The following is an 18,273-nucleotide window of genomic DNA, read 5'->3' as shown; positions in this document are numbered from 1 at the left end:
ACTGGGGTGCCTGGCCAGCATGGGTGAGGGGCTGATGGCTGTTTGCAGCTGGTCACACCCCCTTCAGGGTGGGGGTCCCCACTGGGGTGCCTGGCCAGTCTGGGTGAGGGGCTGAGGGCCATTTTCAGGCTGGCCAAGCCCCCCCGGTGATGGAAGTTCCCAGCCTCTCCTTTTTTTCTTTTTTTCTGGGATTTATTTACCTTCTATAATTGAAAATTTGTTGCTTTGAGTGGAGCTCAGAGCCACCACGGCGGCGGGAAGCTTAGCTTCCTCCATCACTGGGGCAACCAAGCCTCCTGCTCGCTCCAGCTCCATGGCTGCCGGCCGCCATCTTGGTTGGGTTAATTTGCATATAGTCATTCTGATTGGCTGGTGGGCGTGGCTTAAGGCATAGTGAAGGTACGGTCAATTTGCAGGTTTGTCTTTTGTTAGTGTAGATACTATTAAGAAATCAGAACAAAAATGCTTTGGCAATTCCCTAGAACTTTTTCAAGATGTAATTGACAGCAAAGAACGAGATAACCTTCAGTCAACAAACACTGTTTGGAACAAGCCTAAACTTCATGCTTGTTTTTGAAAATTAGGAACCTTTGGTGGGAAAGAGGATCGGAGAACAGAAAGCGAAACTGTCTACTCCTGTTCATACAACAGCTGAGACTGTCTAAGGGTCTGGGATCTGGAGGTCCCCGCCCAGAGCTGGCTTTCAGGACGCTTTATTTTTGGTCTTGAAGAGTCAATATTTGACAACTCTTGGGTAACAATCTCTTGCTTAATTGTGCTTTGGCTGACAGGATGCATTAAAGCAGTGGTTCTCAACCTTCCTAATGCTGCGACCCTTTAATACAGTTCCTCATGTTGTGGTGACCCCCAACCATAAAATTATTTTCGTTGCTGTAATTTTGCTACTGTTATGAATCGTAATGTAAATATCTGATATGCAGGATGTATTTTCATTGTTATAAATTGAACATAATTAAAGCATAGTGATTAATCACAAAAACAATATGTAATTATATATGTGTTTTCTGATGGTCTTAGGCGACCCCTGTGAAAGGGTTGTTCGACCCCCAAAGGGGTCGCGACCCACAGGTTGAGAACTGCTGTACAATTTCCCATGGATGAAAACTGAAGAAAATGACTACTAGGTAGTATGTTTATTGGAGTAACATTTTATTTTAGAAAACACCTGTAAATTTTTATGATGTGCCAGTGCAGTGAATGAGGAGTAAGGGGAATCACATGAAATTTTGCAGTCTGAGGGACCTCAAGAAATACTTCAGCATGTCAGTGCAAGCAGTTGAAGATATTTGGGGAAAAGCAGCCTGGTAATGAACAATGAGTTGTTATATCAGCATTAGGCAAGTTTTAAATAGAGACTCTGACACAAAAGAAGCTTTGAAATTGCTATTCATATACTCATTCATTCATTTCACAAATAATTTTAAGTATCTAATTATACTAAGAATTATTATACCCAGGCAATTCAATTTATAAATATCAATATAAATAGGTACTGAAAGTAATGCTGAAAAAGAAGAGCAAAATGGAGATTAATTCATATAATATGATGCTAGTTATGTGCATTCACCATGTAAAAAACTAATCCATAGGCGTATTTTCATGTTTATCTTCTTCATGTGAATAGCATTTAAATGCTCAGGCATATTATATGTGCACACAAAAATATGTACACATATTTCTATATGTAGAGATATGTAAAACTACATGTAAATCTATTTGAGAACAGACTGGAAGAAAACAGACAACACTTCAAACACCCTGGAAGGGAGGGGGTCTGGGATGGGGAGGGAATAACCATGGAGATAGGGTTTAAGAAAGGCTGACCTACATCTGTGGTGTATTATTTCTTAAATCAAAAATAAAGGAAAGAATGAGAGTCAATGAGACAAAATATTAACAATGCTTAATTTAGATGAGCTGAATAAAATATTTGCTTTATTATTCTTTGTAATTTTTCTCCTTTGACTCTCAAAATTAAGCACAAAATTTTTAAATGTACTTATAACTTCCTTCTCACACAATGCAAACATGCAGATTCAATGCCCTGAGTATCTTTGGAATTTTCTTTTCTAAAGGTTAGACTAATCCTTTCATTTTTCTTATTAGGTATGGAAAGGAAAATACAAGAGAAACTCCAAAAGCCAAGTTTATTGTGGGATGTCCCTGAGTTCTTTTAGAAAGACCTAATTCCCACGGTGGGGAGTGGAATAGGAGAGGGCAGGAGAAGAGTTACCTCCAGAGACTTCGCCCTACGCTCCCCCTCTCCACAGGCACCTCCATCTGGCAGAGCATAGACAGGATGCTCTGCAGAGAGAGCAGAGAGAGTCAATGACAAGTGGAGCAGAGGTGCCGTTCCCTCAAAGCTGAGGCACGATGTCATTGGTAAGGAATCTTGCACTCTTTCTGTGTAAGATGCCAAGAAGGTGAAGGGCTCTGGTAAGGCCTGGTGGAAGAGGGGTAAACTGAATTCCAGCCCTCCAGAAAGCCTTCTCGTGCTATGCCAGTCATGCCAACTTCAAACGCTAAACAGCAATAGTACACTACTCCACCTGGCATCCATCACATTAAAATATATACATATATTTACAGAGAGGAAGGGAGAGGGATAGAGAGTTAGAAACATCGATGAGAGAGAAACATAGATCAGCTGCCTCCTGCACACCCCCTTCTGGGGATGTGCCTGCAACCAAGGTACATACCCTTGACTGGAATCAAATCTGGGACCCTTGAGTCTGCAGGCTGATGCTCTATCCACTGAGCCAAACTAGGGAGGGAGAGAGAAATCTTCCTCTTCTTGTAAAACCATCAAATTTATCTAGGGCTCCACCCTTACAACCTCTTTTAATCAAGGTACATGCCATTGACTGGAATCGAACTTGGGACCCCCCAGTCTGCAGGCAGATGCTCTATCTCAGTGATGGCGAACCTATGAACTCATTTTTTTGGTTGATTTTTCTTTGTTAAATGGCATTTAAATATATAAAATAAATATCAAAAATATAAATCTTTGTTTTACTATGGTTGCAAATATCAAAAAATTTCTATATGTGACATGGCACCAGAGTTAAGTTAGGATTTTTCAAAATGCTGACACGCCGAGCTCAAAAGGTATGCCATCACTGCTCTAGCCACTGAGCCAAACCAGTCAGGGCCATCCATCACATTTTATTATAGATTTATAAAGCCTCTCAGAGGCCAAGAGAAGTTTTGGCCACTTATTATTATTTTTTGAGTCTCCAGCATATTAAAAAATGATGAAACAACAAAATAAACTAAAATAATTACATAAGTGTTTACAGTTAACAATAATGCTTTTAATACAGATTATAACAAAATGTAAGTATGCTAGTGGCACAACTACAAATTGTGGGGAAGCATAGGACGTGGTTGGAAGGTCTGTAAGGAGGAATCTCTGAAAGGTCGGAGGCCTCTGGGGGATCTTGCCGAAGGCAGCAGCCCCTACCTTACTAGAATCTTTATGTTTAGACTTCAAAACGTCCTTGCTTAAAGGACACAGGTGCTTTCTCAAGGATGCTTGCCCTACTGATTGTATCTAGAGGTTAACTTTAGTTCAAGCCGTTGTGACAATAAAAGCCTAACGAGGCAGGCAATTGGGGCTTTTTTGGCTCCTTCTGCCAACTAGCCCCTTAGCTTCTCTTTCACAGAAACATATGTCAGAGTAATCATTCATCCGTCGTTCAGGGTCTGCCAGTAAGCCCCAGCAACAAATCACAAAAAAAATCAACTCATAGTGCATTATGGAAGTCTGTCCCAATAATGGGACAAAAAAGTACAGTTTTATAATGTATGTCTTAGACTTTTAATCCTGTTAGTTTATCTGTGGCTGTACGTAATATCACACTAGAAAATAAGCCAAACTGTCTACAGTTGATTTTTTTGTGTGAAAAGGGGGCCAGGTCCAAGGGGCCTTCTTTTGCCATCCTTTCCCTCTTCTCTTGTTTTAAGTTCTGCTCATGAGGCTCCCCAACCAAGCTGCAGATTACTTGAAAGGAATGACTGTTTTATAAATTGAGAGGATGAGGGGAACAAGAGTAGGGTCTTGGCTAGTCCAGTGGAAGAATGACATACACTGCAATCAACTGGATGGAAAGGTCGAGTTCGGAAAGGATGGCAAAGCAGGGAGGGGCAGAAGATGCTTTAAGCCCACGCGGGTGTGATGCCCAGAGCAGAGACGTGTGCCTGGTCTAACCACCTGTGCATAGAGCCTGTGCTTTGTGCAGGAATGGTGGCGTAAAATATGGATGGGTGGGCTGAACTTTAAACCACCTTCTCTGTGCAACTCATGGGCTGATGACCATGTTTTATTCTCACACTTCACTTCTCCAAAGGCTTTCCTTCTAAGTCTTAACAATAGTCACGTTCACATTACTTTGAGGAAGTGTTGAAAATGGAATGTGCTCAAAGACAGGGGTGGTTCCTCCTGTGACTCACCCCTGAAAACACATACCCTACCATCAAACTAAGTTTCCATCTTAAGGTCTGGGGATGGCAGCCACAGGCACCAGGTACTCAGATTCATACAAGAGGGCCCGGAAGGGAAAGATGGAAGGAATTGAGAGTTTTGGACAAATAAAGGCAAGATGCCAGAGCAATGGTTCTGTGAATTATGGAATGAGGATCTAGGCCTAGGGCACTAGTAGATGAGGCTTCCCATATCCCTGTAGCTCAAGTTCAACGGTGGTCTGTGTGTGAGGCCTCACATCAGGTGAAGGATTTCCATAAGGTACACATCTCTATGAAGTCATTCAAACCAGAAAATATATCACCGGGCCTCTTAGAGGTGTCCCATTGGAAAATAAAGTGTTACTAAACATTTAATAAAACTGTAGAATATCAGAAGGTACAGAGACTGTGTATGAGTAGACGGTTAGAAAATCTGGTCAAAACATATTCATGGCCATTTGTCATTGGCAATATTTTCTTCAGCTGGAAACCCAGAGAGCCATTCTGTTATCCAGAGAAAATAGAAGAGAAAGACCTCGGGCATTCCATTCCCAAGTGATAATTCATACAATTTATAACAAAGAGAAGAAAAATGAGAGCATAAAATGTTCTCCAGTCTTGGTTTTTTCAAGGTCAAGAGAATTGTTGCATGCTCGCTACTTTGTTATTAGAAAGTAGAGAACAGTCTCCTCACAGTGCCCCCCAATAAGAAAGGAAAATTTGCAACTGGATGCCACCACTGTGTTGGGAGGTCCCAAACATCAAGGAAGAGAAGAGAGGCTGAGCTATGTTGCCAACATTTGAATATAATGAATCTCTTTTTGTCAGCCCCCTCGAACTTGAGGAGGTAGGCTGTAGGAGGAAAGGAGGAGAAAAAGACTAGGGGGAAGCCCGGCTAGGCATCTAGAAGGGAGTTCCCCTTCAACGGGGAAGCCAGTGTGGGTTAGACCTGATTATAATTTAATATCACTTTAACAAAAGAATAGAGCAACTTCGATAACACAAAACAAATTATAAAAGCAAATTACTTAATTTAGACCTTGGTAAGAAGTTGGTCTCCCTTGACCTTTGACGAAAAAGTCCTCAAAAACATGGCAGCCCAAACTTTTGCAGGGAAAGTTGCTCTATAGTCAACTGTCAGTTGCTAGTTGCAAGTTTAACAGAAAATCCCCTGGAAGTCTGAAGTTTCTCCCTCGTGTCATAATTTTGGGTTGTTATTGTCCGTCCCCAATTCCATTCCAAATAATCAGTGTAAGAGGATTGGGGCTATTTCTGTTCATTAAGCATTCATTCCTAATTAAAAAAACAACAACAACCTCGTAAACAAAAAACTAAAGCCAGTAAAATCCAATGATAGTAAAAGGCTTAACCCTTTTTTACTAAGATAATTGTTTCTTTTAATAGGAAAACTACCTCAAAGAGCTTTGTTTAAAAAAATTTGTAAGCTCACCCAATCTTTTATCAACTCACACATTTGTTTCTATGAAGCCTTTGAGAACTCGTGTTATTTTGAAAGCACTAAGTTCCAAAAATTCTTGTGGAAACTCTTCTGTTCCACTCTCCCTCCAACGTGACCCATGGATAGAAAGAAAGTAGGTGTGATAAAATATTAATGCATTGCTGGAATTTAAATTCAAGGGGGATGCCAGCGGAAAGAGACTGCAGAAATCAATTAGATCAGTGCTCTCAAATCTGGTTGCACAATGGAATCACTTATTAAATGTTACTCCAGCCTTTATTCAACTCAGCTTTCTCAAAATACATCCTTGCTTATTTCTTCTATTTCAAGTCATCTCATCTGCCCCTCCCATCCTACCACCACGGCCTAATTCAGCCATGGGAATACCTATACTTCTTAAGATTGATTTTCATTTTCTATGCTGTTGGGGTCTGTCTCATCTTTTTATCTTTTAATATTGTCTCCTACAGGGTTATCAAGACTCTTCCCCACATCATGGATTGGAATCCTATAGTATTGATTGCTTCTAATGCAGAATGTCAATAATAAAATTTGCATTTGTTTTATTATATTTGTTTTATGTTTAAAGGTTAATATACTTATAAAATAATTTAAAATATTAAATGTTGATAAATATAAAAAAGATAATAAATAATAGATAGAAGAGGAAATATACTTAGCACATATGTAAGAAAATAGTCAAAGAAATGCAAAATCATTTAAATATTATTTACTTGTGTATCAAAGTAGCAAAGACTCTAAAATGTGTTAATGCCTTATGAAATGAAATAAGTATTTTTCAGGACTCTTGTGTAGAACTGTAGATTATAGCCATGCTTTGAAATATAATTTAACAAAATATTTCAAAGTCATAAATATAGTCATTTCCAAAACCTAGCGTTCATTGCAAAGAAAAAAAAAAGTCAGTCACCTCAGTTTGCATCTCTGTCTTTCCTTTATGAATTTCTGTTCCTTTGTCAAAAGAGCCATGACTTTGGGTATGCTATTAGAATTCCAATAAATGTTTCATGATTTTTTTCTAGTTCAGTATCACATCACTTTTGAAGGTATGCATTATCTTCTGAGTCTTTATGAAGGAAAAATCTTTATTGTCAGAGGCTGCAAAGTGAGGATCACAATAGTACCCACTTCACAGTATTATGTAAGTTAAGTGAATTTGTATGTGAAAGGCTGAGGTTGACTAGCTGGTTGGACGATTTCTATCACTTTGCTCCATATTTGAAGCCCAAGTTCTTGATTGTGAGGCTGGTATGATGTAGCTAAAAATCTGTTCCCCACGTTTCCTTGCTGTAGAAAATAATCATGGGCAAGTCAAGTTCCGAGCGTGTGCTGCTGCTGGGAGCCTGGTGGAGACCTTCTGGAGAAGAAGAGAGGGATAAGGCCACAAAAGCTATGGCTTTAAGAGGAGACATTTCCTTGGTTTTGCTGGGAGATGCTAGCATCAAAGGCAGGGAGCAACTAATTGTTGCTGGAGTAGTTACCCTAGTGTTGGGGCGCGGGGGCAGTGAGGATTAGGGAGGGGAGCACGGGAGGGTGGGGGCTGATGTGAAAATCATCCAGGAAGAAAGGAATCAATGAATTGTGCGTTTTGCTGTCTTCCATAGATGGTCCCAGTTTTTCAGCCCTATTTGCCCTACTTCCTAGGTTCTTTCTAGCACTCTGGTTAGGGCAGGTTTGTCTCATCACAGATGGCCCAAAGAGTTCTATTGCTCCTTTCATCTCTCCCAAGTCAGCCCCTTTTAGCTGAATTCACTTAGTATGGGGTTGGAATTTCTCAAAAGAAACTTGAATTGGCAACTAGAAAAAAAAAAAAAAAACTAACAAGACAAAAGCACTCAGAATGAACTAGTTTATAGAGTTTAAGATTTCCCCTCCCTCCTTTCTTTCCTCCTTTCCTTCCCTTACTTTTTTTCATTCTCATTTTTTTGTTTAATGAACGTGTTGAGTACCACTGTGCTTGTCAGCGGGAAGCCAAGGATGAGTAAGAAAGAGTTTGACTCTTCCCCTACGCAGCTCCAGCTGAGCCGAGCAGTGGCTGGATGCTATAGCTCATAGCACAGCAAACCCTAGAGCCACTTTCCAGCTTTAATCCTAAGTATGCCAGGTGTCTTTCCAGGTCACTTAAATCTAAACCCTTCTTTGGGGTTCTCAGGTCCATTCCACCTCGCTTATTTTTCTGACATCGGAGCCACTCAGCAATGTACTTGCATTACTCTAAACTGCCACCAGGTGGTGCCTAATGCTGGATCCCACAGTTTATATATACTATTTTAAATAAATTTATGGTGAAGTCAATTCTGCTGTCACTATACAACATGTACCCTTAAAAGAGAATGTGAAGTGTTCAGCCATTCATTAGCCACTAGATTTTACATAATCACAAGAACATTTATATCCTGCGTTATCATTTACAAGGTGTGCTCACATTAATTACTTTTTTCCCCACATTAATTACTTCTTAAAAAGTGTTTCCAATAGCTCCTTGAAGTCAGTATGGTAGGTGTTTTATTCGCCACACTTTACAGATGACATAAAGATTAAGTTATTTGTCCAAGGTCACACAACTATCGCTATCCAGGGGAGGAAAGTCAAGCCTCTAACTTATCCTAAACAGTAGGATAGGGATGTAAGGTCTAGTCTTCTGATATTATATTCAAGAAACTTGTTTTAACCTGTGCTATGATGGCCTGGGTAGAGAAAAACACAAGGGTCAGGTCCATAGACATTGAATTAAAGCCCCAGCATTATGCTTCTCTACTCAATTATCATCTTCCTTATTGCATTTATCATCATCCTGCTGAAGTTATGTTCTGGGTAGAACATTCACATTTCCATGCATTCTATGGCTGAGACCCACATAGCATTCACCTATCTACTTTGCTACAGTTTTATATAAAGTGTTAATTGCCACTGTAACCTCCAGTTTCTCTCTGAGAGAGGTTCAATGCTCTTTCTTTTTTGTCTTATTTTGTATGAGGGACTGCTCCCCCTTGTTTTATTTCCTTGAACAACAGGATCCTGAAACGTGCACACATATAAAATATGTTAACACATAATTGTTTTTTCCTCAATAAAAAATATTTCCCTAGTAACCAAGTTGCTACGTTCTCTTAGGGAGCTTAGCTATTGTCACTGAATGCTCAAATCTATCTTTTCTTTAAAAAAAAAAAAAAAGGAATACATTTTTTTCCCTTATGGGCAATTTTAGAGTGATTTTTAAATGATTTTAAAAAGTAGTTAACATGTGATTTCCTTATGACCATCCACTCATGGACTAACTCATGGCAAGCCAGTAAAGTTATAAGTGTATTTAGAAAAAAAATAGTAGAGATAGCAATTTATGCTTATTGAGCACTCACTGGTAACAGACGTTCTCTTAACCGTTTTAAATCTCTTACAGCTCATTTCACTTTTACAAGAACTTTCTACAGTAGATGCTTTTATTATCTGCATTTTCTAGGTAAAGAAAACAAAGCTTAGATAATTTAAGGAGCCCAAGACCAGTGTAAGCAATGGAGCTGGGATTTAAACCTGGATCTGCTAGAACTCAGGTCTAGGCTCATCTGACTTTACGCTCATCTTCAGGCTTCCTAGGCTTGAGGATAAGTCAACCCAATTCCTTTCCTTTTTATTTATTTTTTATTTTTTTAAATATATTTCATTGATTTTTTACAGAGAGGAATGGAGAAAGATAGTTAGAAATATCGGGAGAGAAACATCAATCAGCTGCCTCCTGCACACCTCCTACTGGGGATGTGCCCCCAACCCAGGTACATGCCCTTGACTGGAATCGAACTTGGGACCTTTCAACCTGCAGACCGACGCTCTATCCACTGAGCCAAACCAGTCAGGGCCCAATTCCGTTTCTTCTAGCTAATTAATAAGCATCTCTAGCACAGTCCTTCCTCCCCACACCCACCCCCCAATCATCACCATTTCACCTCTGGATGCTACTGTAGTGCATGGAAAATGTGTGTAAGACAATTCAGGGGAAATGGATTCATGCTGATGACTTCCTTTGTAACCCTGGGATTTCAGGAGGGCTTTAGGATAGGGCTCCTTGATATTAAGAATTATCCATCATATTTCCACTAGAGGTCTGATGCATGAAATTCGTGCAAGGGGCTCAGCCCTCGCAGCTTTGTCCGGAAGGATGTCCAGAAGGTCATTCCGCTATCCAGTCTAATTAGCATATTATGCTTTTATTTTTATAGATAATTTTAGGATGTGGGTGAGAAAGACATCTCATGAAAGAAACCCTAGGCCCATTATTTGTCTGGGGGAGGCAGTTTCATCAGATACCACACTGGTCAAGGAGTGAATGGGAGGTGAGAGAGTACAGACAATAGAAGTCTTACCCTTTCAACAAGTCTGTGCAAAGGGAACAAGAAGTAAACTGACAGTGTGTGGGATGTGGGAGAAAGGACCTTTTGTGTGTTTGTTTGTCTTTAAGATATGGTGCCCTTGAATATGTTTGCGGGCTGAGAGACTTGGGGAATGAAAGTAAAGGTCACTAGTTGACCAAGTCACAGAAGAATGTAGGTGGGACTGGGGTTAGGAGTATAGGAGGAAAGTTAGCTTTGAAAGTAGGAGGCACACTTTTCTAAGCAGAGGAAGGTTTGCAGGGTAAGGGGAAAGGAAGGACTTTCAGACCGATGTCTATTTATTTCTCAAATATGAGACAAAGTGAGCTGCAGCTTGAGGGTGTCTGGGGAGTGAGGCTGTGAGGTGGGTGGTGAATATGACACCTACTGCACTACCCAGTTCACTAAAAGCAGCAAAGTCAAGCTTGAAACCACACATCGCTGATTTTTCCATTTTCCTCCCATTGCCTGATTTTTCTTGTAGGGGGTGGGCATTTTAATGCTTGTTGGTCTTTCTCCCAAAGAGGAAATCAAACGTCATAGATCACACCTTAAAATTTCTGCTCAAGCTTTGTTGGGGGTGGAGGATGGGTGGGGATAAGAATAGGCTGTTAGATTATCATTGGACTTCCATTATCCATGCTTCTCCATCATAATCCCTAATGCATGGATTTGGGTTTTTCTTGCTACTCTCTAGAACAGGGGTGGGCAAACGTTTTGACTCGAGGGCCACAATGGGTTCTTAAACTGGACCGGAGGGCCGGAACAAAAGCATGGATGGAGTGTTTGTGTGAACTAATATAAATTCAAAGTAAACATCATTACATAAAAGGGTACGGTCTTTTTTTTTTTTTTAGTTTTATTCATTTCACACAGGCCGGATCCGGCCCGCGGGCCGTAGTTTGCCCACGGCTGCTCTAGAACTTGAAGCCCTGTGTTCAGGGGATCAAACAAATCTGGTTCATGATGCTCTCAGGTATAACTTTATCTATCATGCAAGGTGCACCAGGTTGGCTATTGGGCAAACTACTTATTCTCTCAGATCCTATTTCTTCATAAATAAAAGAGAAGTTTGGAGATTAAACTAAATATGTGGATGAAAGCATTAAATAGTAAGCTTGGTACATGTTAGGTGCGCAACCAGTGTTAGAAAAGTGGATTATGATACCTAGTTTGTTTAAAAGCTGAAGATGGGGTCACTCTTAGAATCATCTAAAAGATACTTGTGACATTCCTCTGTGGTTATCATGTAATACAAATTCAAAGTAGAAAGGAATTAGCCTCTTTATCAGAAAGAAATAAACAAAAGCAACAACAAAAATCACAAATAACAAATAAACTGAGGAAGAGAGTGAAGAAATAAAATGGATCCACTACATTCAGTTACTAAATTACTAAAATTAAGTAGGTTGAGGCATGAGGAAATGATTCTATTCTTGTTTTAACTAGCCTTAAAACAGGAGTAGAGAGAACATAAACTTTTAAACTTTCCAGTCCTGTGTCAATGCCTGGATATATATCTATTAGTTTTGTTTCAATACCCGGACATATACCAAACCTCCAGCTAATCCTCTGATTGTCCACGAAAGGACTACATATCCAGATCACCGGACATCCACCTAATGTCCATGATCCACATGAATGTGATAGTATAAAACATAGTATAAAACAGGAAGTCATTCAGAGCTTCTGGTACCCACCATCCAGAGCCCCTGGCATCTGACTGATAACCATCCTGAACCAATCCCAGGGCTAAGATGGCAGGACTGATTATTCTCAAGGATGTACCTTTTACTATAAGAACTCTTAACTTTTCTTTCTTCTTTGTAACATTTCTGGGTTTTTAATTTGGCCGTGTTTTCATTTTGAAAACTCTAAGACCCTTAAGCAAATCTTTGACATTTATTTTTAGCAAAACCTCCAGACTCTGAGTTTGTTCAACAAAACAAAAAACCTCCAGGTTCCTGACAATTCATAAAAATAGGTCTGTTCTTGCCGAAACCAGTTTGGCTCAATGGATAGAGCGTCAGCCTGCGGACTGAAAGGTCCCACGTCCGATTCCGGTCAAAGGTCCCACTGGGGAGTGGGAGATGTGCAGGAGGCAGCTGATCGATGTTTCTCTCTCATCGATGTTTCTAACTCTCTATCTCTCTCCCTTCCTCTCTGTAAAAAAATCAATAAAATATATATTAAAATAAAAATAAAAAGCTTTAAAAAAAATAGGTCTGTTCTCCTAAAGATGAAGACTGGGATTCAAATTGACAAACCAATGAAAGTAAATACAAAAAAATATGCAACCCCCCCCCCCAACACACACACACACACACACACACACACACACACACACACACACACACACTGAATACTACTTTGATTACATAAAACAACTGTCAACAAATCTTCCGGACTCTTCAATGCCATTCCTGTCCTTTCTAATGATTCCCACCAAACTCAGCTCCAGTGAACTTGGCTTCCTCGCCCTGCACTTGTTTTCCCAGTTCTGCTTTCTCACTCATGCCATCTCTCTACACGTCCTTCTTCCATCCCTATGCACAACCCTACCGATGTTTTCATCCTTCAAGAATTGATTGGCTCTCTCCTCCTGTGTAAAGCCTTCCATGACCATACCTCCTCAGGGATCACTCTCTGCTCCCAATCCTATGGTACTTGCCTTCTATACCAGGTAGGACTAATTTGGCAGCTAGAGTAGGCATTTGTCATTCTTGCAGGCAGCTCAGCCTCTGAACACTTTTCCTATGTTTGGAGAAAACAGGGCCTGCCTCCCACTACAGGACCTAAAGATGCTTATAGTCTTTCCAAGTCTCCCTTTCAGCTAAGACAAGGACACGTGACACAGGCTGAGCCAATCAGATGCACTCGCTGCACTTTGAAGTAGCAGCCAGTGGAGTGCAGAAACGGTTCCCATGCAGTCCTCAAGCAGGAGAGGGTGATGCCTGTGAAGCCAACTTCAATCTGTTTCCCAGGTCTGCAGTGGAAGCGATTCTAGCAGTGGTGGCAGCTGCACCCACCCTTGTGTCTGTGCCCTGTGGTGGCAGTGGTGGGGTCTTCACCAAACCAGCACCATGGCATGACTGAGGGCATTATACATGGCTAACCATCTCTAAGCCTGACTTTCCAGCTTTGTTGGGGTTTAGGCCTAAGAGAGGAAATTTCAGCATAGTATAAAACAGTAAATAGCTTAAAATGGAATGAAAGGCTTCTCTGAGAATTGCTCACTGCTTGTCATTCTTCTTAGAAATCTTGCCATGAGCCATGTTCATAGGCCTTCTTTCTCCTTAGTTCTCTGTCCACAGAGGGATTTGACATTACATTTTTAGATATTGCAATGTTTAGGGGGGGGGGAATGCTGAAATTTGGGAGGGGGGGCAGAGATGCTAAAATAGTCCCATCCAATGAAGAATTGTCTGGCATCTCATGCCACTTTCAAGTGTCCCCTGGCGTTTATGTGGGTAAAGTTAAACCCTGTTTATAGTCATCTGCACCTAAAATATGGCTCTGTTTCATATATAAAAACAAAACATTTGGGGCTCTTTGAGGGAAAGATTGCATTAGGTTTGGAACTTCCCCAAGAGGAGTTCACTGTGTAGGGACGTCCCATCAGGGATGACAAAGGTGCTCAGTGCCACAGACAAAAGCCCAGAACGCAGCTATGGCTGCTGCATTTGCCAGAGCCTATGATTGGCACAGCATCTGACTCACTCTTATGCATTCTAGTGTCCTCACGCCAAGCATCTGCATATGGAATACATGTTTTTGTGTATTTCACAAATTATTTCCTTTTCATTTCTCCTTTATCCCACAGTAAGGGAAGTACTAGTATATTAAATTTTTAGAAAAGATTAATTGAATTTCATTTCAGGACAGTCAAGTTGGCTGTCTAAATTACTTATCATTATAATGGGGTGTTTGACGTAATAGAGTTGCAAGCCATGACCCTAAAGTCCTCTTTTATTTTCCCACAATCTCTGGCCTATCCCCTCCCACCTGTTTGGTAGAGAATTTAGAATGCTTTTTAGTTTTTTAAAAAAACATATTGTTTTTCCTGTTATAAACATAAACACCTTTAAAAAATGGCTCTATTCTTGCTAAGCTACACCCATACAGCTTGGGCTGATCCTGACTGGAGATCTCGTGGTCCACTTCAAACGCTGATACAAGGGGGTGGGATGGGCTGTAAAATGAGCAGGCTCCTAGGAACTCTGCTCTGTGGAGACTTCACTGGGTACGAAGGACATATAGAGACCCAACCCACACTCTACTCTCAATGTCCACATGAGGGAACAAACCTTCGCTTCAACCCTGGATGCTTAAAAGAATTTGAATATAAATTAGCATGGGACTTGGAAAGAGAAAAGAATTACGTTATGTCTTATTTTTGTGTTACCAACCATCAAATTTCCCTGGTGAATTTCTAACCAGAATGGGCTACTTAGTCACCTCATGGCAAGGCCACAGAGAGACTCCTCAGGACAAGGTGTCCCCAGCTGGATTTCAAAGGAAGCCCTGCTCCAGCCAGCAGTGCCCAGAGGCGTCTCACCTGGTTCAGGCCTCCTCCTGAATGACAACTTGGGATGATATTCCAGGAAAACTGTTTCTTGACATTAAAACAACAACAACAACAACACCACCCCAACCATCGGGGTCTCACCCTGTTTTACTAGGGGCCTCTCCACTGGTGATGATCTTAGTCCTCCTTGTTTTGGCTGGAAACCAAAAGGCATCAGTAAGATGCCTTTTCAAAGGCTGATCATCACAGCCTGCAGAGGCAGCATCAACCTGGAGGTACTGCAGATCTGTGTGTGCTTAAGAGGGGAGCTATGGTTTTAAGGAAGACTGAGGTTCGATCACATGGAAACTGTAGAATTAACATGATGTCCAAAACCAACAGCCTAGGACTCCGATTTTATTGCTCAGGAAGGTCCATGGGAGTGACACAAAATGTCAGAGATTTTTAATCAAAAGGAGATAATACATATGAAAGTGAACTATAAAGTCCTACAAAAATGAAAAGTGTTTTAGGACATGCTACTAATGATCATAACCACCTAGGAAATAAAGAATCATTTAATACAAATACATAAATGATATAATAATTATACCGTGAAGCTATATTCTCATACTATAACAGCTACTTATTGAAAAAAGGAAAAACTGGGAACTTTCTTAGGACAGTAATTAATAACTGATTTTTAAAATGGATTTCACTTGCTTAATTTTGAGTCAATCAGATATAACCTGAGTGGTAAAACACACACACCCCAAAAAACAAAAAATACCCAGGCTTATTTTTTTTCAAATACGTCACCTTTAGACGAAGGAAATATTTGGTCAGGATGTGTCTCCGGTGTGCAAGCCACACTGCAGAACTTTAAAGAATCCTTCCACACTCAAGTGCCAATAATTGCTCTGTTATTTTCTGATGGTTGAGTCACTTGGTACTCTGTCATCATCATCTGTTCATCTCGTTTTCCTTTTCCAAATGCTAACCAGAAAGTGCCCTGCTGCTCTGTCTGTCTTCCTGTTTACATGGCCCCTGTATTAATTCTCTTTCTTTTTCTTCCTTGTCAGCTTCATAACTTTGACTTCAAGGCTGTTTTTCAGCTCTCTGCGCACCCTGCAGTTCCCGAGACTCTGCTGTGCTAACATGACTGTTGCTTTGTGAAAACTACGATGCCTGGATGTGGGGCAGATGCTTCCCTTTTAGGAATTTAAAGGCAGGATAACTTTTCTTGACTCACACATTGACTCAAACATTTCTTATGCATGATATTCTGGGGATGTTGGGAAATACATAGATGAGTCTGCCTCATTTCCTGACCTCAAGAAACTTACATTCCACAAAATAAGATGGAAACAACATGTGCTAAATGCTACAGAATGGCCCAAACCAAGGAAATAGTCACTGATTATTGAGCATCTGAAATGTGGCTGGTTCAAACTGAGATGTACTGGTGAGTATACATAGAAGGTGTCACAAAATGTAGCACAAAAAATGCAAAGCCTCTCATTAATACTTTTGATATCAATTACATGTCGATATGATAATATTTTAGATATATTAGGTCAAATAAAATCTATGGTTCATTTCACACGTGTTTGTACTTTTTCATGTGGCTACTACAACATTTAAAAGTACGTGTGGCGCCCTAACCGGTTTGGCTCAGTGGATAGAGCATCGGCCTGCAGACTGAAGGGTCTCAGGTTCTATTCCGGTCAAGGGCATGTACCTTGGTTGCGGGCACATCCCCAGTGGGGAGTGTGCAGGAGGCAGCTCTCTCATCTCTCTCATCGATGTTTCTAACTCCCTATCCCTCTCCCTTTCTCTCTGTAAAAAAATCAATAAAATATATTTTAAAAAAATAAAATAAAAGTACGTGTGGCTCACAATAATTCTATTGGACAGTATTGCTAAGGAAATTCAGAGAGGAGTGGGATAGTACTTCCTGTGAATTTGGGAGTAACATACAGAAGAGGAGATGCTGAGCAGGAAACTGCCTAAGAGGAGGTGACACTTGAGTTGTGTCTTGAAATAGCCTCTACACATGCAGAGTGGAGATGGGCCCTTGGCCAACAAACAGTACAGGCAATGCCTTGTGATGGGCAAGACATGGACTCCGGCTCACATCCTCGTGCCCCTTCTTCAAAGCTGTTTGACCTAACTCTCCATTTCCATGAAAAAAATTGGGACTAGTGATGCCTGTCATTAATAAGATTTGGTTGTGATGGGGCTGATAATGAAGTAATGCATACGAAGAGATTACGATGGTGCTTAAACCAAGAAAAGGCACTCAATAAATGGTGTCTACATTTACTAGAATGTAGACAATCAGCTGGGTTGAAAGATGATTTAAAGGGTGTTAAAATAACATTTAACCTAAAAGCCATTTTCTCAGCTACTATGCCAGAGATATCTCCATTAAAGTCTTGTCACTCTCCTTTAATCATTGCTTATAAAATAACTAGAGGCCCAATGCACAAAATTCGTGCAAGGGGCTCGGCCCTCAAAGCCGTGGCTGCTTGCCTTGGCCCTCGCATTCCCAGCTTTGTCCGGAAGGCTATTTGGCTATCCAGTCTAATTAGCATATTATGCTTTTATTATTATAGATTGCTTATGATCTGATTGAATCCCAAATTCTATACAACACATATTCAGAAACAGAGGAAAAAAATACATTTTCCTGTTGATTTTCACATTCATTATTCCACTATTGACTATATAATATTTTATGACCTTGGGGGTGGGGGGGTTGGAGTTTAAATGGGCCACTGTCTTTTTATTCCTAGTGATATCATTGGTCACTGAAAGCCCTAAGAAAATATTCAATGGCCCACATCTATCTTCATCAAAATTATGGATGGAAACTAGAGCAAATGGCGTTGAAATTACCTTAGTGATGCAGGAGAAACTTGGCATATCCCCAAGTTTCCATTAAAGCATCCTTAAGGGCCTTCTGACAGTTTGATACCTTACCAAAATATTCCGAGAAACTGATATTAGATCACCACGTGACAGGCTCCTCCGAGGGTGACTGACTGGAGAGGTCCTTGTAATTCCACACCGAAGCTGGCTTCTCCTATGGAGGGCCAACAACTGTGAGGGCCCCAGATACAGCAGTGTTCCTGACAAATAAATTCATTCCCTCTCCCACCCTGAGGTTCTGGCTCCAGGAATTTTAAGATGAGTATAAACAAAGTTTACACATGATTTGATTCAATTCAAATCTCATAGACCTCTTGCTTCTCAACTGGGCTCTTTGTACATTTCAACTTTCCCCCTCCCCCCCAGGACATCATTGAGCGTTCACTGCTGTGTCAAGCATTGTACTTTTTTTTTTAATTCTTGTAACACCACCATGGAATACATATCATCACCCTTTATTTTAGTTATCTATTATATAACAAATTACCACAAAATTTAGGGGT

The 18,273-nt window shown here is 40.6% G+C and overlaps 1 long non-coding RNA gene across 2 annotated transcripts in view; it reads right to left on the bottom strand.

Annotated features, from left to right (window-relative positions):
* LOC132238572 (uncharacterized) overlaps window positions 1-18,273 on the bottom strand; it is a 72,774-nt gene that overhangs the window by 35,839 nt on the left and 18,662 nt on the right. The gene's annotated exons all lie outside the window — the stretch shown is intronic.

This window comes from Myotis daubentonii, chromosome 7 (genome assembly GCF_963259705.1).
Source record: "Myotis daubentonii chromosome 7, mMyoDau2.1, whole genome shotgun sequence".
Lineage (NCBI taxonomy): Eukaryota > Metazoa > Chordata > Mammalia > Chiroptera > Vespertilionidae > Myotis > Myotis daubentonii.
This window is presented reverse-complemented; position numbering and strand designations above follow the sequence as displayed.